This window comes from Oryctolagus cuniculus, chromosome 1 (genome assembly GCF_051225735.1).
Source record: "Oryctolagus cuniculus isolate XC-2025 breed Fujian yellow rabbit chromosome 1, ASM5122573v1, whole genome shotgun sequence".
Classification (NCBI taxonomy): domain Eukaryota; kingdom Metazoa; phylum Chordata; class Mammalia; order Lagomorpha; family Leporidae; genus Oryctolagus; species Oryctolagus cuniculus.
This window is the reverse complement of record NC_142867.1, coordinates 191,985,474-192,012,879: the sequence shown is the minus strand read 5'-3', so window position 1 is coordinate 192,012,879 and position 27,406 is coordinate 191,985,474. Positions and strand designations below refer to the sequence as shown.

Sequence of the window (27,406 nt, the reverse complement as noted above, 5' to 3'; positions counted from 1 at the left end):
TGATCAAAAAACACCACAGAATCAAAACAAACAACCCAATAAAAAAATGGGCCAAGGACCTTAACAGGCATTTTTCAAAAGAGGAAATCCAAATGGCCAACAGGCACATGAAAAAATGCTCAGGATCCCTAGCCATCAGGGAAATGCAGATCAAAACCACAATGAGATACCACCTCACTCCGGTTAGATTGGCTTACGTACAGAAATCAACCAACAACAGATGCTGGCGAGGATGTGGAGAAAAGGGGACACTAATCCACTGTTGGTGGGAATGCAAGCTGGTAAAGCCACTATGGAAGACAGTCTGGAGAGTCCTCAGAAACCTGAACATAGCACAACCACAGGACCCAGCCACCCCACTCCTTGGAATATACCCAAATGGAATTAAAGGGGTGAAAAAAGCCATTTGCACCTCAATATTTGTTGCAGCTCAATTCACAATAGCTAAGACATGGAATCAACCTAAATGTCCATCAACGGATGACTGGATAAAGAAACTATGGGGTATGTACTCTATGGAACACTATACAGCAGTAAAAAAACAACGAAATCTGGGCATTCACAACAAAATGGAGGAAGCTGGAAAACATCATGCTGAGTGAAATAAGCCAGTCCAAAAGGGATAAATATCACATGTTCTCCCTGATCGATGGCAACTAAACGAGCACCTAAAATGATACCCATTGAAGTGAAATGGACACTATGAGAGACAATGACATGAGCAGCCCTTGTCTAGACTGTTGAGGAAAAACTTACTATTTTGTTCCTTTAGTATTTTTGTTGTTGTTGTTGTTGCTTGGTATGCTCTACACAAGACCACTGGTTGAACTCTGCAATCAATGCATAACCATTCTTAAGCGTTTAAAAATTAATAGGAAATTGATCTCTGTGGAACATGGGAGTGGGAATAAGAGAAGGAGGAGATATATAGGACGGCACATACTCACTCAGACCTACCTCCAATGGTGGAACTGGAAATGTGCCAGGGGATTTCAACTCAATCTTACCAAGGAGGCAGGTACCAATGCCAGCACACTTGGTAAAGAGACAAATATAAATACACAACTGATCCAAAAGATAGGGTAAGTGTCGAAGAGATTACACAAATAAGACCAGTGTAAGCAAATAATGAAAGATAGAATCAAAAGGGTTGAGAATGATCCTGCGGGGGAAGCAGGTCAGACAGCAGACTCATAGAATGGCAAATGCCCAAAACAGCACTCCTGTCTCAGAATCAACCCTTGGGACATTCGGATCTGACTAAAAGGTCCATGAGAGTCTCTCAGGCATGGAAAGCCATGACATGGTGGCAAAAAACAATCTAAATGAAGGATCCTGGTGAACAACACTCCAGCAGAAGGATCAGGCCTTCAAGGAGAGAGGCGCCTTTCTCTGAAGGGAGGAAGGAACCTCCACTGTGATATGGCCTTGACTAAACAAATTCAGAGTTGGTGAACTCAAGGGGCTTCCATAGCCTAGACAGCTCATAGCAAGAATCTCGGGTGATTGCTGACGTCATAAATAAGAGTGCCAATTGTTAAATCAACAATGGGAGTCACTGGGTTCATGCTCCCCTCGCAGGATCTCTGTCCTTAATATGTTTATCTATGAAACTCAAAAACAACACTACTAGTCGAACAATACCCTATACCTGGTTCGGTTGTGTGAGTGCAACCTGTTGAAATCCCTGCTTAGTATATACTAAATTGATCTTCGGTATATGAAGGTAACCGAAAATGAAACGTGATGGGGGGGGGAGGGGAGAGGAAGTGGGTGAGGGGAGGGCCACGGGAGGGAGGGAGGTCGGGGGGAAGCCACAACAATGCAAAAGATGCATTTTATATTCTACTTAAAACTATTGGTTGAGCTCTGTAATTAATACACAATTACTCTTAGGTGTTTAATTAATGCTATAACTAGTACTCAAATAGTATTTTACACTTTATGTTTCTGTGTGGGAGCAAAATGTGGTAATCTTTATTTAACATACGCTAAATTGATCTTCTGTATATAAAGAGAATTGAAAATTAATCATGATGTGAAGGGGAAGGGGAGAGGGAGTGGGAGAGGGGAGCGTTGTGGATGGGAGGGAAGACACGGCGGGGGGAGGAGGCTATTGTGGTCCAGAAGCTGTACGTTGAAAATTTATGCTCATTAAATAAATTAAAAAAAAAGAAAAGAAAATATATACACCTTAGGAAATGTTGCAAGAAATACATCTTTAAAAACTGTTTTTATTTCTTGGGGAAATCTGATGTTTTCTTTTTTTTTAACTTTTATTTAATAAATATAAATTTCCAAAGTACAGCTTTTGAATTATAGTGCCTTTTCCCCCCCATAACTTCCCTCCCACCCGCAACCCTCCCCTCTCCCGTTCCCTCCCCCATTCCATTCACATCAAGATTCATTTTTAATTATCTTTATATACAGAAGATCAATTTAGTATATATTAAGTAAATATTTCAACAGTTTGAACCCACACAGAAACACAAAGTGTAAAGTACTATTTGAGTACTGGTTATAGCATTACTTCACATTGTACAACACATTAAGGACAGAGATCCTACATGGGGAGTAAGTGCACAGTGACTCCTGTTGTTGCCTTAACAATTGACACTCTTGTTTATGCCATCTGTAATCACCCTAGGCTCTAGTCATGAGTTGTCAAGGCTATGGAAGCCTTTTGAGTTCGCCAACTCCGATCTTATTTAGACAAGGTCATAGTCATAGTTGAAGTTCACTCCTCCAATAAGAAAAAGGTACCTCCTTCTTTGATGACCTGTTCTTTCCACTGGGATCTCATTTGCAGAGACCTTTCATTTAGGGTTTTTTTTTTTTTTTTTTCCCCAGAGTGTCTTGGCTTTCCATGCCTGAAATACTCTCATGGGCTTTTCAGCCAGATCTGAATGCCTTAAGGGCTAATTCTGAGGCCAGAGTGCTGTTTAGGACATCTGCCATTCTATGGTCTGCTGTGTATCTCACTTCCCATGTTGGATCATTCTTTCCTTTTTAATTCTATCAGTTAGTATTAGCAGGCACTAGTCTTGTTTATGTGATCCCTTTGACTCTTAATCCTATCATTATGATTGGTTGTGAACTGAAATTGATCACTTTGACTAGTGAGATGGCATTGGTACATGCCACCTTGATGAAATTGATTTTGAATCCCCTGGCACGTTTCTAACCCTACTGTTTGGGCAAGTCCGATAGAGCAATGTCCCAAATTGTACATCTCCTCCCTCTGTTATTCCCAATCTTATATTTAACAGGGATCACTTTTCAGTTAAATTTAAACACCTAAGAATAATTGTATGTTAATTAAAGAGTTCAACCAACAGTATTAAGTAGAACAAAAAAAATACTAAAAGTGATAAAGTATTAAGTTGTTCATCGATAGCCAGGACAAGGGCTGATCAAGTCACTGTTTCTCATAGTGTCCATTTCATTTCAACAAGTTTCCTTTTTGGTGCTCAGTTAGTTGTCACCGATCAGGGAGAATATATATTTGTCCCTGTGGGACTGGCTTAATTCACTCAGCATGATGTTTTCCAGATTCCTCCATTTTGTTGCAAATGACTGGGTTTCATTCTTATTCTGTAGAGTACATGTCCCATAATTTCTTTATCCAGTCTACTATTGATGGGCATTTGGGTTGGTTCCAGGTCTTAGCTATTGTGAATTGAGCTGCAATAAACATGAAGGTGCAGACAGCTTATTTGTTTGCCAATTTCATTTCCTTTGGGTAAATTCCAAGGAGTAGGATGGCTGGGTTGTATGGTAGGTTTATATTCAGGTTTTTGAGGAATCTGCAGACTGACTTCCATAGTGGATTTACCAGTTTACATTCCCACCAACAGTGGGTTAGTGTCCCTTTTTCCCCCACATCCTCACCAGCACCTCTTGTTGGTAGATTTCTGTATGTAAGCCATTCTAACTGGGGTGAGGTGATACCTCGTTGTGGTTTTGATTTGCATTTCCCTGATTGCTAGTGATCTTGAACATTTTTTCATGTGTCTGTTGGCCATTTGGATTTCCCCTTTTGAAAAATATCTATTGAGGTCCTTGGTCCATCTCTTAAGTGGGTTGTTTGTTTTGATCTTGTGGAGTTTCTTGATTTCTTTGTAGATTCTGGTTATCAACCCTTTATCCGTTGCATAGTTTGCAAATATTTTTTCCCATTCTGTCGGTTGTCTCTTCACTTTCCTGACTGTTTCTTTTGCAGTACAGAAGCTTCTCAATTCTTTACAATCCCAAATGTTAATTTTGGCTTTGACTGCCTGTGCTTCTGGGGTCTTTTCCAAGAAGTCTTTGCCTATGCCTATATCTTGCAGGGTTTCTCCAATGTTCTCCAATAATTTGATGGTGTCGGGTCGTAGATTTAGGTCTTTAATCCATGTTGAGTGGATTTTTGTGTAAGGTGAAAGGTTTTCTGTGTCTTCCTGGTTCAGTTTAGGTAGGTTGTATGTTTCCAGTAGTCTATCCATTTCTAATAGATTTCCCTGTTTGCTGGCATACAAGTCCTTGTAGTAATTTCTGATGATTCTTTTTATTTCTGTGGTGTCTGTTGTTACATTTCCTTTTTCATCTCTGATTTTATTGATTTGGGTCTTTTCTTTTATTTAATTGGGCCAATGGGGTGTTAATTTTCTTTATTTTTTCAAAAAAAACAGCACTTAGTTTGGCTGATTTTTATAATGTTTTTTTTTGGATTCAATCCTGTTGATTTCTTCTCTGATTTATTTATTTCAAAATTGCTGAGAGCAAAGAGAAAGAGGGACCGTATATAAACTTTTACAATATTAGAAATAAGAAATTATAACGCTAATGTGAGAGATTTTTTAACAGTCAATGTAATATGTGCTGAAGTGTCATTTTAAAAATAAGGGGAAGTTTGCCAGCACTGCAGCTCACTAGGCTAATCCTCCGCCTTGCGGCACTGGCACACCAGGTTCTAGTCCCGGTCGGAGTGCCAGATTCTGTCCCGGTTGCCCCTCTTCCAGGCCAGCTCTCTGCTGTGGCCAGGGAGTGCAGTGGAGGATGGCCCGAGTCCTTGGGCCCTACATCCAATGGGAGACCAGGAGAAGCACCTGGCTCCTGCCATCGGATCACGCGGTGCGCTGGCTGCAGTGCGCCAGCCGTGGCAGCCATTGGAGGGTGAACCAACGGCAAAAGGAAGACCTTTCTCTCTGTCTCTCTCTCTCACTATCCTCTCTGCCTGTCCAAAAAAAAAAAAAAAAAAAAAAAAAAGAAAGAAAACCCCATAACCTCAAATAATATCAATTAGAACTATGGCCTTCATCTCCCTTTGTGCAGTAAAGGTGAAATTAAGAGAAGTTATTTTGATTTTTCTTCATCCTGAATAGAAGAATCAATCTGTCCCTTCAAGGAAAACAGAAAACAAAATATGGAAGTGCTGAGGACTTAAGGATGCTCATCCCTAGAACAACTCAATTGATTTATCTGTTTCTTAAACTGCTATGGACAATTCAATACTATATATGCTGATAAATTCAACTAGTATGTTCAAAGTAGTTTAAATACTCTATTTTTTGACTCATGAGAAACTACAATCTAAAGAAAGATGTCAGTATAATAAACAGACCTTTGGTTTATAATCCAAAGTATCCAGGCTGGCGACACGGCTGACTAGGTTAATCCTCCGCCTTGCACCGGGTTCTAGTCCCGGTCGGGGCACTGGATTCTGTCCCGGTTGCCCCTCTTCCATGCCAGCTCTCTGCTGTGGCCAGGGAGTGCAGTGGAGGATGGCCCAAGTGCTTGGGCCCTGCACCTAATGGGAGACCAGGAGAAGTACCTGGCTCCTGCCATTGGGTCAGCACGGTGCGCTGGCCGCAGCGCGCCGGCCACAGCGGCCATTGGAGGGTGAACCAACGGCAAAAGGAAGACCTTTCTCTCTGTCTCTCTCTCTCTCACTATACACTCTGCCTGTCAAAAAATAAAAATAAAAAAATAACATAAAAAAAAAAATAATGGGAATTGGGTGGACGCTGTGGCGTACCGGGTAAAGTCGCCTCCTGCGATGCTGGCATCCCGTATGGGTGTCAGTTCAACCTGGCTGCTCCACTTTCGATCCAGCTCTCTGCCATATCCTGGGAAAGCACTAGAAAATGGCCCAAGTGCTTGGGCCCCTAAACCCATGTGGGAGACCTGGAAGAACCTCCTGGCTCCTGGCTTTGTATCAGCCCAGCTCTGGCCATTGTGGCCATTTGGGCAATGATCCAATGGATGGAAGATCTCTCTCTCTTTCTCTCTCTCTATGCCTCTGCCTCTCTGTAACTTTGCTTTTCAAATAAATAAATTAATCTTTAAAAAATAATGGAGAGGGGAGGGCTGTTAATTAAAAGTATAGAAAATAAGATAAAATTACAATAAAATGTAGGAAGAGGTCATAACATCAATAAGTGCAATGAAATGTTAACTGGAAAAGTGACAAGTTCAAATAATTACATAGAACATAATGACTTTTTTACATTAAAAACATGATACACATACACAGACATTATATATAACTATATATATATATATATTGAAATTTTATTTATTTATTTGAGAGGCAGAGTTGCAGATTCTTGGATGAGTCCACAGACTCTTTCCAAAGCCTTTCTCATACTGTGTGCTCATTCATGGGTGATTAAGAAAGAGATACAAAAACATCCCATGTTGAGAAGAACTATATAGAAAGACAAGATGCAGAACAGATATCTAGGATTTTATGCCCAAAGAAGGACTGGACATCTCTAGCATTTCACCTTGAGTGATGAAAAGGTGAGTACTGCTAGCAAGGTAGGCAGAAGCCTGCCAAAAGAGGCCCTGACTACGTAAGGGTGAATAAGCTTTACCTTACAAATGATAAAGTATAAATGAAAAAAATTTAACTTGGGCAGTTGGAGCTAGGGGACTAAGTTCTGTACTAGCCTTGAGGAATATCTACTCTATAGCAAAGTGAAAGACATAAGTTGCACAGCTACCACCTTTTACCATAGGATTCTTGTTCCAAAAGACATATAAGTTACAGAGCCAGGTTAAGCCTGTATAAAAATGAAGTATTATTAACCACCAGACTTTAGTGCTTTCAACTGAAGTGTACCATATGGCCTGTAAATGTGTACTAAAATATTTCTTTTAAAAATTATGTAAGGTATACAAGTTTCATGTATTTCACATATACAGATTTAGGGACATAGTGGTATTTCCTACCCTATTCTCCCTCCCGCCCACGCTTCTTTCGCCTCCCTCTCCTATTCCCACTCTTAATTTTTACAGAGGTCTATTTTCAGTTTGCTTTATACTCATTAGATTAATCCTACAGTAAGTAAAGACTTCAACATTACAAAGAAAAAAAAAAAAACAACCACTGTTCCTCAACAGTAGAGATAAGGGCTGTAAACAATCATCAAATTTCAAAATGTTGATTTCAGTTCAATATGTTACATTTTAGGTACTCTATTAATTACCATAGATCAGGGAAAACATGGTAAATATTCCTATATGAGGATTTCAGGTGGAAAAAACTGCAGAGTGCATATAAATAAACCCCATGATATTCAAGGCTTTGCTCAAAATATTGCTGATGTCAATGTAGGAATCAAAGAAAGAAGTGTTTAACTGATAATCAACTAACTCTCTGTATGGGTATTATTTCTGTCCTTAATATGAATGAAAATCTATTATTGGACTGTAATATGTTGTAGAAGGTTAAGAAAACTCATTGAATGTATAATTTATTGATGTGATTATTTTGCTGAGATATATCTAGTTAGTTTTTCATGTGAATCTTTCCATGTGAGAACATCTTTATCTGATTTCTAGACATTTGAAATATTCAAGCAATGCTTTCATATTTCAAGTGTCACAGGTGATAAATGCAATCTGCTGAGGCAGCTTAATATTCAGAAACAGTATTAAAGAATAAAGGAAACTGACATTTCTTTTGAGTTTTATGTCAGGTGCCATTTATATATTATCTCAATAATTCTCAAAACAAACCTTGAGATAGGTAAAATTATCTCCACAAGAAAATTATTCTCTAAGAGAAATTTCCTTGTTAATAAATAATAGTGCTGGGACCAAGCCCAGATTCCTCTGAACCCATGTTTTGCTCCTTAAACTATAATTTTCCCATTGTAATATGCTGCATTAAATATTTGTAGGCATCCTTGGATGTATAAAGGAAAAAAGTAAAGCAAACTATACAAAATTTGAGTGACAGGTTTGAGCCTATTGACTTGCAGGTCAGCATTCTAATGCCTTGGCCAAAAATCTTCCCAAATTAATCAGCCTTGGCTTCTTTTCTATACAACAAGGTTGTTAGAAGTGTACCATAATGACCACCACCAGGGTCATTTCTCCCGTGTCAATACAGTTAGTGCATGACAAACTTTCTCTAAGCTAAACACTCTCATCAGACATTACTGGGTTGACAATGCCCAGAAAGTAAAGATTCCTTTTTGAAGCCAAGAGCACACTCTAACAATAACGGAATGTCTCTACAAGTAGCTAAACTTTTTAAATAGTTTTTATTATTTCATGAATTTCATATATACAGTAATTTTTAAAATTTTTATTTTAATTTTTAATTAGTTTTTAACAGATTTGTAGATACAGTTCTAAGAACATAATGATATTCCCTTTCTCCCCCTCTCTTCTTCCCTAACCCTCTCTCTGTCCCACCCTCCTTCTTTTCTTTTTTTAGTTTTTGAGATAACATTTTAAATGTACATTACAGTAAAAAATTCTTAATACTTAGCCAAATAAGTTTTGCAAGTAATAAGCAAAACATAACTAGTTTAGTGAGCATATAGACAATAGCTATAAAGAACAACTGAATGGAAAAATGAGCATTCCACCTGCATACAGTAAATCTTAAAGTAATCACACGTCATTAAATGTATAGTATTATAAAATTCTTAACCATTGGTTTGATAAAGGTATAAAATGAAGTTTTATTAATTGTATTTGCAGTAATATTGATACACACAGATCTTTCATTTTTTCCTCCTTTTTTTGTGTTTGTCTTTTTAAATTTTAAGGGAGCATATGAAGTATTCGTCTTTCTGGGTCTGGCTGATTTCACTCAACACAATGTCCTCTGGTTGTGTCCATTTTGCTATAAATTGTAGAATTTCATTCTTTTATAGCTGTATAATTTTCCATTATGTATATATACCAGATTTTCTTTATCCATCACAGTTCTAAGAAGATAACTATATTTCCCTACCTCCATTCTCCTTTAATCCCACCAATCCCCTTCCTTCCCTCCCGTCTTTTCTTTTCATTAATTTTGCAGACATAATTTTAATCTACTGTATAATCACAGGCTTAATTCACCACTAACCATGATGTTCAACAAGTAAACAGTAGGAAGACTACAGTTCAAAAGGAGTATAAACAAAGACTAAAAACAACAATCATATCCCATAATGTCCATTTTGTTCCTATACATTTTTTCATATTCTATATTAACTGCTAAGTATCAGAGAAAACATGATATTTGTCTTTTTTGGAGATTAGCATATTTCACTAGGCATTAAATCTTCCAGTTTCATCCATTTTATTGCAAAAGACAGAACTTCATTATTTTTTATAACTGAGTAGTATATATACCACATTTTGTTTATCCAGTCATCAGGTGATGAACATTTAGTTTGAATCCATATCTTGATTATTGTAAATTGAGCTGCAATAAATGTGGGAGTGCAAATAATCCTTTCATTTAGGAAAATTTCCAGGACTGATATGGCTGGGTCATATGGTAGATCTATTTTCAGATCTCTAAGGAATCTTTACAGTGTCTTCCATAACGCTTGTACTACTTCACATTCCCACCAACAGAGTATTAGGATACCTTTCCCTCCACATCCTCACCAGCATTTATTTGTATTTTGATTTTTGAATGATACCCATTCTAACTGGATTGAGGTGAAACCTCATTGTGGTTTTTATTTGCATTTCCCTGATGGATGCCCATTTTGTAACTGGATTGTTTGTTTTGAGCTGTTTACCTTCTTGAACTCTTTGTAGACCCTGGATGTTAATCCTTTATCACTTGTATAGTTTGCAAACATTCTGTCCCATTTTGTCAGTTGCTTCTTCACTTTGTTCAGTGTTTCCTTTGCAGTGCAGAAGTTCATTAGCTTGATAGAATCCCATTTGTCTATTTTTGCTTTTACAGCCTTTACTAGGATCTTTTCCAAGAAGTCTTTGCCTATGCCAATGTCCTGCAGATTTTCCCCGATGTTTTCCTTTAGTAATTTGATGATATCAGATCATACATTTAGATCCTTGATATACTTTCAGTTGATTTTTATATAAGGTATAAGGTAGGGATATTTTTTCATACTTCTGAGCTCATAGATCCAATATTTTCCATCACCATTTGTTGAAGAGACTGTGCTTTCTTCAGGGATTGATTTTGGTTCTTTGGTCAAAGATTAGTTGGTTGCAGATGCATGAATTAATTTCTTGGGTTTCTATTGTGTTCCATTGGTCTACATGTCTATTTTCTGCACCAGTACCCAGCTGTTTTTATTATAACTGCCCTGTCGTATGTCTTGAAATCCAGAATTATGATACTTCAGCTTTATTTTTGTTGTTTGAGATTGCTTTAGCTATTCAGACCTCTTGTGTTTCCATTTCAATATTCACATCATTTTTTCTAGATCTGATAATAATGTTCTTGGCATTTTTCTGAGATTACATTGAATTTATAAATTGCTTTGGATAGTGTGGACATTTTCATGATATTAATTCTTCTAATCCACGAACATGGAAGATTTTTTTTTCCATTTTTTAGTCTTTCATTTCTTTCCTTAATGTTCTGTAATTTTCATTGTAGATCTTTCACATTCTTGGTTAAATATATCCCAAGGTATTTAAAATTTTTGTAGCTATTGTGATTGGTACTGATTTTACAAGTTCTTAGCCACAATATTGTTTGTGTATAAAATATATTGGTTTTCTGTGTTGATTTTATATCTAAGTTCCCATAGTCTCTATGTGGAGTCTTTTCGTTCCCCTATATATAGGGTCATTTCATCTGTAAACAGTGATCATTTGACTCCCTGTTTTCCAATTTCTGTTCCTTGGATTTATTTATTTATTTATCTTTTGCCTTTAGATCATTAGCATTTATTTAAATAGCCTGGCATCCTGGCATTGGGTGCATAAAAATTTATGGTTGTCATATCTTCTTGTTGAGTTGATCCTTTAATCATTACAAAATGCCCTTCTTTGTCACCCATTTTTTGTATTAAATTCTATTTTGCTTGATATTGGTATGGCTGCACCTGCTCATTTTTGCTTTCCATTTGCGTGGAATAACTTTTTCCATCCTTTCACTTTCAGTCTGTATGTATATTTGCTGATGAGGTGTGCTACTTGTAGGTAGCAAATAGATGGATCTTGTTTTTAATCCATTCAGCCAGTCTGTATCTTCTAATTGGAGAATTTAGACCATTAACATCCAAGGCATTATTGCTAAGTAATGACTTTGTTTTGTCTTTTTTCCAAAATACTCCTTTTTTTGCTTTGGATTTCCTATGTATTTTTACTGCCTTAACATTTTTAGTAATAATGACTATCTTTCTCTGTTTCTTCAAGTAGCATATCCTTAAGCATTATTTATAAGGCTGGATGAGTGGTGATGAATTCTTTCAGTTTCTGTTTGTTTTGGAAGGTCTTTATTTCATGTTAATTTATAAATTAGAGCCTTGATCAGCACAGCTTTCTTGATTAACAGGGTTTTGTTTTTTTTTTTTTTTTCCTTTTAGAACTTGCACTATGTCTCTCATTCCATCCTAGCCTGTAGGCTTACTGATGAAAAATCAGCTTTTAGTCTAATTGGGGATATTCTGAAGGTAATCCATTGTTTCTCTCATGTACATTTTAGAATCTTTTCTTCATGTTTTACTGTTGAAAGTTTGACTATAATATGTTATAGTAAAGATCTTTTGTGATCATTTCTATTAGGATTTCTATGTATTCCCTATACTTAGATGTCCCTAGTTTTCTCCAAATTAGGGAAGTTTTCTGCTATTATTCCACTGAATAGGCTTTCTAATCAATTCTGTCTTTCCATACTTTCAAGAACTCCTAAGACACTTATGTTTGGTCATTTGATAGTATCCCATAAATGTACAGCACGATTTTCAATTTTTATCATTTTTGTTATTTTTTTTCTTTTTTTGTCTGACATATTTCCAAGGAATTGCCTTCTAGCTTGCAAATTATTTCTTCTGCCTCACCAAGCCTATTGTTAAGGCTTTCCACTGTATTTTCTATTTGACATATTCACTTCTTCATTTCTAATATTTCTGTTTGAATTCCCTTCATTATCTCTATCTCACAGGAAAATACAAGTGTTTTCTATGATTTTCTTTAACTTGTGGTTTTCCTTCTCATTTTTTAGTAATCCTACAATAATTTTTTAATTCCTTTTCAGGCATTTCATCGATCTCTTTTTCTTCACATTCTTATTTTGAAGTGTCATTGTATTCCTCTAGGGCAGTTGTTTTGCCTTCCTTGTTCATGTTTTTGTTTATTTTTTGGCATTTGTGAAAACATTTGGTTTTCCTCTCTGATGGCTTTTATCTTTGAAATATGCATCCATGGCTTAATGGAGCATCTGCTCCTTAAGTGAATATCCAGAGCTGTATGCTGGAGAGGGTGGGGCATGGAGATGTAGTCAGTGGTTTAGAGTGGGGCAAGAGTCCAGGGTGACACTCTACTTGAGTGCGGTAGATATCTTCTGTTGTCAGAAAGGGAGATGGTATGGTCTCATCAGCTTCTGTGATCACAGCCTCATCTCCTCTCTGCCAGGTGATCAATGCCTGGGGTTGGCTCACAGTGGCTACACATCCCACTCACACAGGTAAATAACCACCCAAAGAATCTGCATGGTATCAGTGTGAGCACAGAATTCCACAGTGACCAATCCCAGGCATTCAAGAACTCTGAGCCTCTGAAGCCAGATACTGCCCAGAGACCCAGCTACATCCCATGGCCTATCATGCATTCACAGAGTTCCCCACAGTCTTAGCACATAAGACTCCCACAGTCACATGGTACAGTGGATCCACTCTCAGCCCTGTAAACCTTCCTTCAAATCTCAAAGTTAATGGGGATGGAAGATTTATACTTCAATAAAATCATCTAGTTGTGCACGTTAACGAGCCTCCACAGCCTCTACTCACATTATTAAATGGGGCTTCCTCCCTGCTGGTCATTGGGTGTCTTTGTTGGATGATAGGAAGAAAGAAATGTGTTCTTCATTTCCAGAATTAGGTGGGCACCCTGTTTTCTGCTAGCGTTCTAGGCAGGACTCAAAGTCAGTGAGGCTGACAAGGTTCTCCCTCAGGCAGTATCACCAGTGACACCAGCTTCTCTTACCTTGCACAAAAGAGTCGTGTCTTTTTCAGCCCCGAGCTGTGGGAGTCACCAGTGGTATCCCTGATTGCTGCTGCTTATTTGCACTGCTCATGCTGCTCCACTGTGTCTCTCTTCTTTCTTTAGAATTTCCACTGCAAACTTCTCTCCAACTCTCCCCAGGGAATGCAGTTACTCTTCTTTTCTTCTGCTATCTTCTCATGGTCAAAATCAGCATGTCGGCCGGCGCCGCGGCTCACTAGGCTAATCCTAGTCCCGGTCGGGGCGCTGGATTCTGTCCCGGTTGCCCCTCTTCCAGGCCAGCCCTCTGCTGTGGCCAGGGAGTGCAGTGGAGGATGGCCCAGGTGCTTGGGCCCTGCACCCCATGGGAGACCAGGAAAAGCACCTGGCTCCTGGCTCCTGCCATCGGATCAGCGCGGTGCGCCGGCCGCAGCGCGCCAGCCGCGGCGGCCATTGGAGGGTGAACCAACGGCAAAGGAAGACCTTTCTCTCTGTCTCTCTCTCTCACTGTCCACTCTGCCTGTCAAAAAAAAAAAAAATCAGCATGTCTTTTCTCTATTCAGCCATCTTTGATTCCAGCTCAACTCTTTGGAAAGTATGATTATCTTTTTATTCTTGATGGTTCCCATTCATTCACAATTATGGTGCCCATACAGACAGACATAAGTAGGTTTTATTATTTGATATATATACATTTACATTCCAGTGCAAATTTCAAAGGACACAATTGACTGCCCACAAAATTAATTATAATTATTCCCTGTATGTTTCTTGTTCCCTAAGATTTGATACCTGCATACATAGTCATCCCAGTTCCAGATTATGTAAGAATACATTAAAGACCTTAAAGTCATCAGCCAGTGGGCCCTGGAATTACTCTTGCTGCCATTGATATCCATTTACCCATAGGCTCCCAAATTTTCCATTTTTATTACATATTATTTAAAACTCTACAATTGGAGTAGGCATTTGGCTCAGTGGTTAAGGTGTTATTTGAGAACCCTGCATCCAGTTTTGGAATGATTGGATTCAAGTTCTGGCTCCACTCATGATTTCAGCTTCCTGCTAATGAACGCTCTGAAAGGCAGCAAGTGATGACTGAAATTGCTGGGTCCCTGCCACCAACTTGAGAGACTTGGATTGAGTTCTCAGCTCTGGACTTTGGACTGACCCAGCCCTGGCTGTGTAGGTGTTTAGGGAGTGAATAGATCTCTGGCTGGCTGTCCTCTTGTATAAATGTCTGTCTTTGTGTTTCTCTACCTTTCAAATAAAAAAAAAAAAAAAAAACTCTACAGTTGAAATTCTGATGATTCATTTTGCTCTGAACTTCATTTTCAGACTTGTTCTTTAATCAGAGCCAGAAAAAAGTTTTTGGCTTTTTCTGAGTATCCAAACCATATGCTATAAAGGCATAATCACTGTTACAGATTCTATTCCAAATAACACTACTTAGCATCCAAAAAGTTGGTCATGTTGGGGCCGGCACTGTGGTGCAGCGAGTTAACGCCCTGGCTTGAAGTGCCGGCATCCCATGTGGGCGCTTGTTCTAGTCCCGGCTGCTCCTCTTCCAATCCAGCTTTCTGCTATGGCCTGGGAAAGAAGTAGAAGAAGGCCCAAGTCCTTGGGCCCCTGCACCCATGTGGGAGACATGGAGAAAGCTCTTGGCTCCTGGCTTCGGATGGGCGCAGCTCCAGCCGTTGTGGCCATTTGGGGAGTGAACCATTGGATGGAAGACCTCTCTCTCTCTCTCTCTCTCTCTGCTTCTCCTCTCTCTGTGTAACTTCGACTTTCAAATGAATAAATAAATCTTTAAAAAATATGCTTAAAAATTTGGACACCCTTTGATATTGACTTAAATCTTTATGGAGTTTACCATGCTCCCTTGAGCTCTGTATAGAGGAAACTCCTGGCTCCAAGAAAGAAAGAAAAAATGCAGAGCAGGCCCTCAGTAACCTCAATGTCTGCTACTTATTCTTTCTCATAAGTCTGAGTTACTGTGCACATACCATACCTTGTTCCTGTGAAAGAAACGTTTATTTCTGCTTGTCTCTTATCCAGTCCTTGGCATTCCATGCTTTTATGTTAAGCCAGGACTACAGCCATTTCATCTTCCATCTCTAATCTATCCAACATATTGTTGGTCAAGCTGACTTTCCCTGAACTTCACTTCATTTATACTGCATCTTTATAGAAAATTTCATACCTTTCTTTGGCTGCAAAGTAACCTACAAAGTATTAAGTTTGGTTTAGAATGCCTTCCGTGATACAGTGCATCTTGTTTTTACATACATAACCCTCTGTACTTTCTTACTCCTACCTTATATGATTATCCAAGTTGAATGGTCTTCATTCTCTGATCACCTACCCTGATTCTTTCCCACATCTACAAAACTCTCATCTCCAAGTTTTTCAGCTGTTTCCATTTACTGGTTTTCCAAAGCATTATTATCCATGAAGCTTTCCCCTTTAAAGAATTATGCAGTTGAAAAAAACTTTGAAGTCTCTGAGTCCAATACATTATTTAATGATTTACTCCCGCTCTAAAATAGCCTCTATTAATGGTCACTGAGGGGAATTGGTACAAAGGCAACCAGTATAGACTATGTCTTATCTTTACTTTGGTAGTGTCTGGCGCATTTTAGATAACCTTGTGTATGCCTTAAAATTGTTTGCTAAATGAATGAATAAATGGATAAGTGATGGATTGATTGGCTATCTTTTCTGGTAGGGATAGCATACTTTTTCTCTGAATGGCTAGATTGTAAATGTATTTGGCTTTGTGGGTTGTATGGACTGTGTTGCAACTACTCAACTCTCCTATTATAGCAGGAAAGCAGACATGCAATATGTAAATAAAAACACATGGTGGGATTTGCTGGGCTAGTTTGTCAACCCTTGTCTTCATGAAACAAAGCCATCTAGAAACAGTATTTTGTAGTACTCTTCCTCAATTACTTCAACTTTCTCTATATAAGATTGTATTATTCTTATTTAGATATTCCAAAAATTTGCATGCCTCCTCAAGTCAGGTCCAAATCCCTCAGATACTCATGTTACTTTGAGGTTCTTCACTAATTTAGCCCATCTTCCAGATTTTATTGTTTGTTTTTGCAAAGCATAACATCTATATCCTAAATAAAATCGAATATCTCACCTTGACGTGGCAACTGAAAAGTAAATTCATTTCCTACCTTCCTCTATGTGCTATAGGTGTAACAATAAAGCTTAACAGCATTAAATTTGTGGGAGGCACATCGTATTTCCTGTTGATCATAAATCATACTTTATACTTTTATTTAAACCGTTCATTCTGAATTAAGAAATGTTGCTTGAGGGTAGGGAGAGGCTCTTGAAACAATTTTAACTCAAAGTGAAGGTCTAGCTGGAGACGAGGTACCACTTGAATCCTGGCCTCCTAATTCCTCCCCTTGTGCTCCTGTAGCTGCACCCCTTTGTTTCCTTAGATCACTAATGATTTCAAGTAAGTTAAACTGGGTAACATTTGCCAGTCCTGTCTGTAGGACATTACCAAACAAACCTGCCTCACTTTCTTCCCGGTGCTACTTCTGCAATCTTTCCAAACCTTCTAATTTCCAGACTATCTGAGTTCATACTGACACAAGTGCCTTCAAAAGCTACTCTCCAAAATATTTTATAGCATTATTTTAAAAATAATTCAAACTTGGGGCCAACACTGGCGCAGCAGGTTAAAGCCCTTGCCTGTAGCGCCAGTGCGGCTTGTCCTGCAAGGCCACACTGTTGAGGAAGAGCAGAGCAGCAGTGCCCTTTCCCACAAGGAAACACTGGGGATAGGCTTCAATGAATGTGTCTGGGTTTAGTGACAGCCACGCATGCTTTTAAAGAGCAAGTTGAAGGGCTGCAACTAACTCAGGGGAACACTAACTATAGGACAGAACTGATACTGGCACCAATATGCCTCTCCTGTAGGTTTGAAGGTCATGGTAGCTTTCCAGGTGGGCCTAATGGGCTTGGGTCATACCTGGGAGCAGTTTACCTGATTGGCAGAAGGCAGGGGTGGGGTGGGGAGGAGGCAGAGAAATGTGCTCTGTTGGAATCGCCCACACGCCAGCATCCTATATAGGCACTGGTTCAAGTCCAGGCTTCTCTACTTCCAATCCAAAATACCTCAACATTAAATTAGCATAGCATTATTTTCTATTCTTAGTAGCTCCATCCTGGGGAGACCCTTGTACTACAAAGTTAGTAGCTCACTTTATATGTAAGTTTATTTTGTGGTCTTCTTTTTGATATGTATTTATTGTGATGTTAAATGTAGTGTAACATTACTGTCTGTATTGACAATCCCTTAGCTAGAGCACTTTTGAGTATCATGGGGCGGGGGTGGGGGGGGGCGTGGATTGACATTCTTTCCTGAGTCCAGAAGATACCATCCTGCTGAGTTCAGATGTACCGACATTGTAAGTCAAAGTAAGCTGCTTGGAAGCAGGTGATATACACTCTTGTGGTTAACACAACCCTAATTATAATGATAAGGAAATAGGATAACTCTATGTTTCTTCCTGAAGTTTGCAGGCTTATGTATTAATGACTCTGCTTAAGAATAGTAAGTGATTCCAGAATAAATTTAAAGAGGCTTGATACTGTACAATTCTACAGCCTTACCAATCATTATGTGAGCAGTGAACTAGTCAAGTGGGAGAGTTCTTGAGTCAAAGCTCACTGAGCAGAAGGTGCTGTACCAAACCGATTGCTTCTTGCTGCAAAGTCCCCCTTAGCTTTTTGCTTCATTTGAAATATTTGCTCTGTGGTTAGCCACATGGGAAACATAGTGCAGCGTCTATGGGGGGAGCTTTCTATGGCAGTTATACAATTGAAAACTTTTACACATCACCCCTTTCTCTCAATAAATGTCAATATTTTGTCTGCTAACTTAAAGCAATTCACAGATAAAATTAAAACTTAGTAGTTTCTTTGATATATAATAACTACTTTATGCCTCACTGTGGCAAGCTTTGGATACATTTGCTTGTCTTTTTCTGCCAGAGGAATTTCATCAAACACCTTACATTTGTCAGGTTTAAGCCCTTGATATAGTATAGTGGTGAGATAAAATAAATAAACCAGTAATGCTGCAAGCATTTAAATAGAAAAGTGTAATGATTCAATCTAAAATTAAGGGTTGGTTACTGAAATAAAAGATTTTATGATGCAAAATTTCATGAGGAATAGTGTAGAGCACCAGTCACTGGTTGTAAAATCCTAACTGCATTTTCTCAAAACTGCATAGAATTAGGTAACTTCTGTGTTCTGATTGTAAAGGCTGCCTGAAGTCATATATTACTGGACCGTAAATTGTTCTGACTACATTTCATGCCTGATGAAGTCTTTACATTTATTGTAGAAAATGTAAGGAAGCCCTTGTTCCATAACTAATCTTTTACATTTTCTGAAACAGATAAGTCTTGTATGCTTCCTCCTACTAAATGGCATAGGTTAAAAGTGTCTTATTGTTCTTTAAAAATAAATAGCATAGTTAGGGATTTTAGTTCAAGAAATCTGGAAATTAATTTTGATATATATCATATGTTATGTACATAGAGATGTTACATATTTTAATATAGTATGCTTCTATAAGTATATATATCTACTAATTTATTTCAGTAAATGGCTACATTCCAAAAGATACACATAACTTAATATTCCAAAGGCAATGTAATTGCAGATATTGTATAACACTGAAGAATGCTTTCTGATTTATAGCCTTAAACATAACATTGATGACAACATCTACCGCATGGGCAAAATTTTATTGAAAATTGGTTGAAACTGTTCTTAATAAGAAGCAGGCAGATCTAATGGGAAGAATATGGATTTAAGAGACAAACATAGCTGTATTCAATTCTCAGTCCAAGCCTTCTGTATTTTGTAGTCTAACTTTAGGCTACCATCCTTGAGACACAGACTCTAAGACAAAGGTTTTTATGCAGAAAATTTAATGGGAAGTGTATTTGGGATCATTATATTTATGTGTCTCAAATAAAGGGGGCTGGTCTTTTACCCTTATATTAGTCAATCATTAGATAGGAGCTGCTTGGGGGAGGGTAAACAACCTTGGGCAAGGAAGTTCTCTCTGGTAGAAGGAGGCAAATTCCTAGAGAAGGAGGAAGGGCTCAGCTGTGAGTGAACTCTCAGCAGCCAGTGCTTCGGGTGCTGGGTAGTGAGTGCCTTATGAGAAGGGGGATTTGGGCAGTGTCCTGCATAATTGTTTGCTTCATACAATAAGTTTATCCCATCTGAGAACACCTCATCTGGAATCCTGGTGGGTCACTTTTTTTTTTTTTTTTAATAAAACCTGTAAGAAGATGATCCTTGGGAAACAACTGCCTGTGCAGCTGGTTTCAAGGTCACGCCTAATGCTTACTGCCTTCCTGTTTTCTTCACTCCTGTATACCAGTTCTGGAATTCCCTCATCCTCAGGTAGGACCTCTACTGCCTTTGGTTGCTTAGCTTGTTGAGTGACACAAACCCTTACTAATGGGTCTGAGGCCCTCCTCACCATTCCCTTCTTAGGCACTGATCGTTTCCATTTGCTATCAGATATAGACTGGAAAGTACTTGGAAATGCCCCATGAGTCATGGAGATGCTAGACAGTCTTCCCTGCCCTCACTGTGTCCCGGCAGCTGTTGTTTACAACCGAAACAGGAATTCCACCTGATGGTGACTCTGCTGCTGCTGGTTTCTTGGCTCCAGAACCCTGAGTGATGTGTTGTAGGATGTAGCTTAAAGATTAATGAGAGTCCTAAGCATCTCCTTGTGGAAGCATTTTCCTTCTGAAAACCATGATTTCTAGACTCGCAGAACCTAAATTTATGGTAACAGAAAATATATATTCCCCACTTGGGCTCCTGGCAGTAATCTTGTTTGACCACTTCCACTTTTCCACCTAGTTCCCAGGTCCATGTATTCTGTCTTTTGGGGAATCTAGTACCCCAAAATAACCATTGATTTAGAGTGTTAACCACATCCTTTAGGATGTCACTTCACTACTGCAGGATATCATCACCAAGCTGGTACTGCAGCTGCACTATCAGAAGGCTGTTCCATCACTTTACCAAGCTCACAGCTTCTGGATCACACAGTATGAACATGTATTGGGATGTGTGGAGACAAGCATTATTTACCTTTCTATACTGCTATCCAAAGATGTTCCTTTGTGCTGGGATGATAGTATACAGCTTTGTGATTTTTTAAAAAGATTTATTTATTTATTTAAAAGGAATAGCCATAAAAAGGCAGAGGCAGAGAGAAAGAGAGAAGTCTTCCATCTACTAGTTCACTTCCCAAATGGCTGCAACGGCCAGAGCTGGGCCTATCTGAAGCTAGGAACCTGGAGATTCCGCCAATCTCCCACATGGGTACAGGATCTCAAGGACTTGGGCCAATCCTTTACTGCTTTCCCAGGCCACAGCAGAGAACTGGATCAGAAGCAGAGCAGCCGGGACCTGAACTGGCACCCATATGGGATGCCAGCACTGCAGGTGGCAGCCTCACCTGCTATGGCTCATTATCACCCCCTAGCTTTGTATTTTGATATTTCAAACACTGCTAGCCCTTGGGTTGCAATGCTGAGCAGGGCCCTGCTGACATGTAAGGCAACCCCTTATTAAGAATTCAGTTCTAGTCAAAATAAATCACTTCTTCTACAGTGGAAGAGGCTCAATGTCATACTTAGCCAAGTGGCTGGTTGACCCTGTGAGGTATAGTTCTGAAATTGAGGCTCAGCTGCTCAGTTCATCAACCTTTCCATGTGTGGGAATTCAGAAATGGATTACTAAGTGGCTCCCTTGAGACACACGGGTGTTACTAAAGGAACTCAGAGAGGTTGTTCTAAGGCTTACAAAAAGTAGGTGTAAGGATGGTGAGTTGAACGAACTTCTTGGGCTGAGAGGAGGGCTAAGACTAGGTCTCAGAAGCACTGAAGATGCACATGATGATAAACCCTTGGCTACATTATGTATTATGTACGTATAATATATAATATGTAAATAGATAGTTTGTATATTTTGTTCTTGCCTTTATAATGTCTTGTTTTATTTGTCTTTACCTGCATTTCTTTTGAATGCTTTTCTTTTTATCAACACCAATTTGCCTTGTTAAAAGAACCCAGGTCAACTTAGCAAACTGGAGAAATAATTTAATTCAGTGTGACACATTGTCTTCATTTATATAATTGGAGTAAAAATACCTGTGTTGCAATTGTTATGGAATTTAAAAGGTGTATCTATAAAGAGCTTCTACATGGTATTGCTCAACTACTCACTCATATTCAAGAAAATCCTAAACGAATCACTTCTAAGTGCAGGTGGAAAGGACTTTTGTTAGGTGTACTGCTTTGTGGAGATCTAGGAAGAGAAGCAAAGCAGGCAGATGAAATGATTGTACAGATTCACTGCCTCACCTGCCTAGGGCTTACCTAGGAAGATTTTTCAGCTATTGGTTTTGAGTTTTATTTGGTTTTGTTCATTAAAATTGTAAAATAGAATAACTTGTCTTTATTTTTGTGTCCATTTTTATTAATTTCACTTATAAAACTTTGGTTTCTTCTTATTTAATAAAAGCACACACTATAAACATTTTAAGCACTTAGGGGTCATGGGGGGAAGTTCCTTTCTCAACATATTACTAAAATAGCATTTTAAGTGCCAGATATCTACCCATACAGAATTTTTTGTGCAAAATTGTATTAAATGTACATAAAAATATTAGCAAAAGTAGGATAATGTTATGTGTATTGATGTATCACACACTCTAGGCCTTCAGATCATAGTACTAAACAAAAACCCTCAGGTCTTTTGTCTATAAAATTAGAATAATAATGTTCCTTACCTCATAAAATTGTGTGAGTTAAAAGAAGAAACCTGTGTAATTAAGATATAACTGTACTAAAGATATATTCATATATGTAAACCTGTTTCATGCCTGACATATGGCAAATATTATTTTTATTATTCATCATTGCTTGAATGCATAGCTGAGATCCCAATAGGATGTTTTCTTTCAGTGTTTTTCTCTCACCTTCTCATTTCTCAAAGAGAACAATGACTAGAAAACATTGGTTGGGTAAATACTGTATTATCATAATTACAATTTCCCCGAGAAAAGTGGCTTGCTGTTGAATATTCAGCATCATAATTACAATTTCCATAAGGAATGTAGAGCAGTTATTATAAACAACACAATAATCATTTGGTTCATAAGGGAGAACAGATTATTAGGGGAGAGAGGAGAGAGAAAAAGCAAAACCTGAGTTTTGATCAAAATTCAAGTGTAGAAATGTAGAACCTGCAAGTAAATTGTAATAGCCCCTTAAAATACTTTTGCCTGAATTCAAGGAAAAATCTTACATGATGAGAAACATCCATGGGATGATTAAGTGCTGCCAATAAATATAGTGTTTCCTTTTATATAATTGAGTTTTATCATCTTTACTAAACATATCCTTTATATATTTTCATTGCCATTAATAATTTCTGTACCTCCAAGAAATTTTAAAAAGCAAACTATCACAAAATATAAAAAAGCACAAAACATTCAAAGCATTTTCTGGCGGAGGGTAGGGAAGGTTTCCTCGTCATTTCTGTCTTCACAGTTAAAAGTTTCTGTTTAAGATAAAGAAAACATCCCTTTTAATCATTTGTGTTGCTTTAATTGACTTTAATTGGATTTTTATGTCTTTTTATTTTTTAGATGAAGTAAGAAAAACAGAATGCAGCTTTCAAGGTAGGTACTTTTCATGATGTTTTAAAACCCGACAGTATGAAAGTAGCAGAGCAAAAGTATCCTTAGCTTTTCACAGATAGTTATTATGGACTTCTTTTTATTTTTCCTCACACATGGATAGAAATGTGCTATATAGATTTTAACAGAATGCAATATTACAATCAAATTAGAATAGCTGATTCAATCCATAGAAAAATTGTGAAATTGGAAATAGCCAATATTTTTCTACTTTATCCATTCACTCATCCATCATTACATCTATCCACTCTTCATATACATGTATATTTTTTAAAAATACTCATTGTATATACACTTTGTGTACCCAGCCCTGGTATCTAGTTTTGTGCCTGGTTTTACTCTAATATTTTGGTGAATGTTTCTCATCATTTTCCTAATGCTCCTTGTTATTTTTGACACTATACCTCCACCTGGTATTAAAGGTCTTAAATATAGCTTGTTGTATCTTATAGATGAGCAGATAATTTGTGTCCAAATATATCTACTCACAGATAATTGAGGCAAAGAGGAAAACATCAGTGATAATAAGGAAATCACTACTCTCTAACCTAAAAATAGACGGATATGTTTTACTATTGTGTGAAATGAGAGCGTCTGTACTCACCTGTATATATAACTGTCAGGGATAGTACTCTTATATCAGTTACCCTTCCTTGACACCCTGGAGTACAGATTTTATTTCCTCATACTCTTTTGAGACTTTCTGGTCAATAAGAAGTGTGTTGGGACTATAAAATTAGAAACAAAAAGGGCATGAGGAAATAACATATCAGATCAGACACATATGGAATGGCTCTTTGTAAGAATGGCAGTGGTGTGTTGAAGCAAACTTTGTGGGAGGCAGCCTAAACATGTTCTAATAAACATGGCTTAGTAAGTAGAGATTAATAGCAGAGTATTTATTAATTAGAAACATATTTTACTGTTTTAATTAAGGGACTGATTTATTATTTTATTTTCATAAATGTTAATGTAAGGAATCTCTCAATTTCATTGCAATCTTTGGTCCCTAACCCATTTTTAAAATGTGGTCTTAAAGTCTTCCTCCACAGAAAATTCTACCAGAGATGTTTTAAGAAGCATAACTGTCATATTTGGGAAGGGAATTTAGTGTCTTCTGCCAACCTGATCTTATGTAATCAAAACTAAATAGTATTAATTATCTCAACTACTGAGATAATTTTAACACTAGGAGACAGTAAGTAGTAATTGAGAAGCTGAGTTAGAACCACATTGCCTGGGTTTGAATCATATTTGTCTGTGTTCAGCCTGTGTTAACATCTCAAAATATTAATTTTCTAAGTTTTAAAATGGAAGAAATAATAGTACTAACCTCATGAGTATGATAGGAGATATTCCATGAGATGATCCACTTGCAGGTCACTTGGCATATTATAAGAATGCAGTGAATAATCGTCATCATTGCTGTTACCCTGAGGTATTTCCTATGGTGTTAGCTTTATTAGTAGGGACAGGCAGCATCACCACTTCTCTGAATAAGCTTCTTTCATAGACTTAATCACTAATGTTTCATGATCAGAGATTATTCACCATCTGATAGATTTTGTTCCATATGAAAATAGAAATAATCTGGGATTGCTCATCAAACAGATAAATCATTGTGATAAATTGCATGTGGTTTATTTTCTTTCTTATTTTTTTATTTTTTATTTTTTAAAGTAGAGAGTAATATCATAAATTGAGGAATTCATGACAAGCATCATAACATGGGGAAAGAAGGGTATATTGTCATTTACATGATATGAGTCAACTAAGCAATATTAGCAGCTATATACCAAATGATATGACATCCACAGAATTATTACACACTATACTAATTCCCGCAAATAGAAAACATGATGTCTGTCTTTCTGAGACTGGCTTAGAATTATGATCTCCATTTTTATCTATTTTGTTGTAAATATCAATTCTATCCTTTTTTTTTTTTTTGACAGGCAGAGTGGATAGTGAGAGAGAGAGAGAAAGGTCTTCCTTTTGCCATTCATTCACCCTCCAATGGCCGCTGCTGCCAGCGCGCTGCAGCCGGCACACCATGCTGATCCGATGGCAGGAGCCAGGTACTTCTCCTGGTCTCCCATGGGGTGCAGGGCCCAAGCACTTGGACCATCCTCCACTGCACTCCCTGGCCACAGCAGAGAGCTGGCATGGAAGAGGGGCAACCGGGAAAGAATCCGGCGCCCCTACCGAGACTAGAACTCAGTGTGCTGGTGCCACTAGGTGGAGGATTAGCCTATTGAGCCATGGCGCCAGCCTCTATCCTTTTTTATGACTGAAAAATAGACCACACACCTGCACACACACATTTTCTTTATTGGATCATCAGTTGATGGGCATAGAGGTTCATTCCATGCCGTTGCTATTGTGCACTTAATAATATTTTGCATATTATTGTGAATAACTCTTGGATGCACTGATTTCATTTTCTTTGCATATATTTGCAAAAGTAAGAAGCTGGGTCATAAGGTAGATCTATTTTAGGTTTTCTGAGAAATATCCATGCTCTTTTCCATAATAGTTACATCAATTATCAATATCTCCAACAGTGTATTAGGGTGCTTTTTTCTCCACAACCTTTCTAGTATTTGTTAGAATAGCTCTTATCCAAAAATCAGAACTAACTGGAGTAAGATGATACATGTCACTGTGGTTTTTATTTGCATTTCCCTGATGGTGATTTATGCTTAGCTTTTTTTTTTTTTTTTTCATGTATCTGCTGATCATTTGTATTTCATTCTTTGAAAAATGCCTAGTGTTATATTTTACCAATTTCTTAACTGCATTGTTTGTTTTGTTGTTGTTGAGTTTCTGGAGCTTTTTGTATATCCTGATGTTAATCCTTACCAGATGCATAGTTTGCAAGTGTTTTTTTTCCCTTTCTGTCAGTTGCTTCTTCACTTTGTTAATTATTTCCTTTGCTGTGCAGAAGCTTCTTAGCCCTCTATAGTCCCATTTGTCTAGTTTTGCTTTTATTACCTGTACTTTTGGGGGGTACTACTTATCCAAGAAGTCTTTCTCTAGGCCAGTGTCGTACAGCATTTTCCCTGTTTTCCTCAAGTAGCTTAATGGCCTCAGGTCTTAAGTTTATATCCTTGATCCACTTTAGTTGATTTTTATATAGGGTATAAACTAGTGGTATTTCAAACATCTGCAGGTGTAAACAGCATTTGTTTAAGAGACTTTTCTTTCTCCAGGGAATTATTTTAGCTCATCTGTCAAAGATTAGTTGATTGTAGATACGTGGTCTAATTTCTAGGGTTTCTATTCTGTTCCATTGGCCCATATTTTCATAGGATAGCCCTGCAGTATGTCCTGAAACTTGAAATTGTGATACCTTCAGCTTTTCTATTATTGTTTAAGCTTGCTTTTGCTATTTATTGTCTTTTGTATTTCCATTTGTATTTTAGGATTTTTTTTCTAGTTCTATGAAGAATATCCTTGGAATTTCATTGGGATTGCATTGAATGTGTAAATTGCTTTGGGTAGTACGGGCAGTTTGCTATTAATTCTTCCACCCATGAACATGGAATATTTTCCCATATCTTGGAGTCTTCTATTTCTTTCATTAATATTTTGTGATTTTTATTGTAGAGAAATTTGATTCCTTTATTTAAATTTATCTCAAAATATTTAAACTATTTTGTAGAATGGAAGTGATCTCATGAAATCTTTCCCAACCATTACATGTTAGTGTATAAGAATACTTCTGATTTTTGTGTGTTGATTTTATATCTTGCAAATTTGGCAAATTCTCTTATGAGTTCCTACAGGTTCTTAGTAGAATCTTTTGGTTCTCCTATATAAAGGATCATGTCATCTGCAAGCAGGGATAATTTGACTTCCTCCTTTCCAATTTTTATCCCTTTGACTACTTTTCTTGCTTGATTCTGTCTAAATCACCCAGAACTATATTTAATAATAGTGATAAGAGTAGGCAAACTTGTCTGCTTCCATATCTTAGTTGAAATGCTTCAAACTTTGCTCTGCTCAATATGCTGTTGCTTGTGGGTTTGTCATATATTTCCTCTATTGTGTTGAAGTACATTCCTTCTAAATCCATATTTTTAAAGGTTTTTCTCATGAAAAGATGTTGTATTTTGTCAAATGATTTCTCTGCATCTGTTGATAATCCTGTTTTTAATCTTTCATTTTGTTGATTTGCTGTATCATGCTTAATGAGTTGAGTATGTTGAACCATCCCTGCAT

At 37.7% G+C, this 27,406-nt stretch overlaps 1 protein-coding gene across 6 annotated transcripts in view; it reads left to right on the top strand.

Annotated features, from left to right (window-relative positions):
- The window catches only part of LINGO2 (leucine rich repeat and Ig domain containing 2), a 1,387,358-nt gene that overhangs the window by 897,002 nt on the left and 462,950 nt on the right, over nucleotides 1-27,406 (top strand). For 4 of the 6 annotated variants that reach the window (XM_051857089.3, XM_051857096.3, XM_070053181.2 and 1 more), the window contains one exon: nucleotides 23,132-23,164. The gene's annotated coding sequence lies outside the window, so the exon portion shown is untranslated. Of the gene's footprint in view, nucleotides 1-19,491; nucleotides 19,703-19,734; nucleotides 19,861-23,131; nucleotides 23,165-27,406 lie in introns of those variants that run through there. The other 2 variants (XM_089318125.1, XM_089318119.1) reach the window with 2 other exon arrangements.